The sequence below is a fragment of the Octopus bimaculoides genome, chromosome 18 (assembly GCF_001194135.2).
Source record: "Octopus bimaculoides isolate UCB-OBI-ISO-001 chromosome 18, ASM119413v2, whole genome shotgun sequence".
Taxonomy (NCBI): Eukaryota; Metazoa; Mollusca; class Cephalopoda; order Octopoda; family Octopodidae; genus Octopus; species Octopus bimaculoides.
The window spans coordinates 10,007,843-10,009,382 of record NC_068998.1 but is presented as its reverse complement, the minus strand read 5'-3'; positions in this window follow the sequence as shown (position 1 = coordinate 10,009,382).

The window sequence follows — 1,540 nt, the reverse complement described above, 5'->3', positions numbered from 1 at the left end:
AAAAAAGGGAAATGTAAGTAAATTGTTCAGTTTTCCTCAGCCACTCTCAATATTGCATTTCCATAATACCCAAGCTTATACAGATATGTAACACACGTTCTTGGACTAGCTTCTAGCTGTTTTGCAATGTCAGAATCCTTCGAACAGAGTTCGTTTTCAATTCCCTTCAAACAGCGAAGCTTCCTTTCCGTGGGCCCAGGTTGGCTGGGACGAGAATCTGTTGATTCTTTTCCTTGGCTTTTGAATTGCATTATAATTCTATTAACAGAAGCAAGAGGAATTTGAAGATTTTCTGCAATTTTTTGTGGGCCATGACCAGCCTCAGATTGCCCAACAATACGACCTCTTTGAAAATCTGACAGTTGTGCTGAATTTTTTGTGCGTGGCATGGTTACTTTTCGTAAATGTCTAATATAATGGTACCTGGAATGAACAAGAATAATTACGTTGTAAATTCTACACTGCTGTAAACATATTAAAACACTTAGATCAGAAATTTTGAAAATTAAATGTGTCTATTTACTTCCTGCATGTCTGCGTGCATATATATATATATATATATATATATATATATATATATCTTGACAGTAGATTGTTTTGTTTTGCTATATCTAACAGTATTTCCCCTATTTCTAATTATTAACAGCTTGTCCAATTCCTGATTATGTGGTGCCATTAGCTGTGGTAATTGGCATAATAGTGTTGGGTATCATTGCTCTTTTGATTTTCAAGTGTGTCACAACAATCTATGATCGTCGTGAATATGCACAATTTTTGTTATCTAAAGAAGATGCCAAGTGGAGTCCTGTAAGTTCAATATACCTTATACAGTTTTTATAGTACTTTTGATTCATCTTTTTAATTGCAATTATAATTTTTCATCCATGGAATGGAAAAGGATGAGGTGTTTGCTTATTCTTCCTGACTGTGGCCATGCTGGTGCACTGCCATTAGCATTAATGCTTGTTTATTTCCCAGCCCTGTCACCAGAATTGGCCTTGGAGAAGTAGTGAGTGGGATAAAACTGTCCTTCTTTGTGTTTCTTGCCATGAGATGTGGGTTTATCTGGTCAAAAAATTTGTCTAAATGTTTTGAGTACATCCACATCTATCTCTTTTAGATCTCCGAGAGACTGAAAGATTATGGGCCTTTTTAACCCTAAGTTGTTCCCGTGTTAGGTCCTTACTCTGGACAGAAGGGGCAGAGTCTTTTGTACTATGCAGTGGCATCCAGTCTAGTGATTGGTATAGCTTTCAACCCCAGGATTTTCTACGGCCGTTGCCAGTACCGCCTGACTGGCCTTCATAGGATTTTCGAGAGAGATTGTTGCCAGTGCCCCTGGACCGGCTCTTGTGCATGTGGCACATAAAATACACCATTTTGGGCATGGCCGTTGCCAGTACCGCCTGACTGGCCTTTGTGCGGGTGGCACGTAAAAGCACCCACTACACTCTCTGAGTCGTTGGCGTTAGGAAGGGCATCCAGCTGTAGAAACTCTGCCAAATCAGATTGGAGCCTGGTGTAGCCATCTGGTTTCACC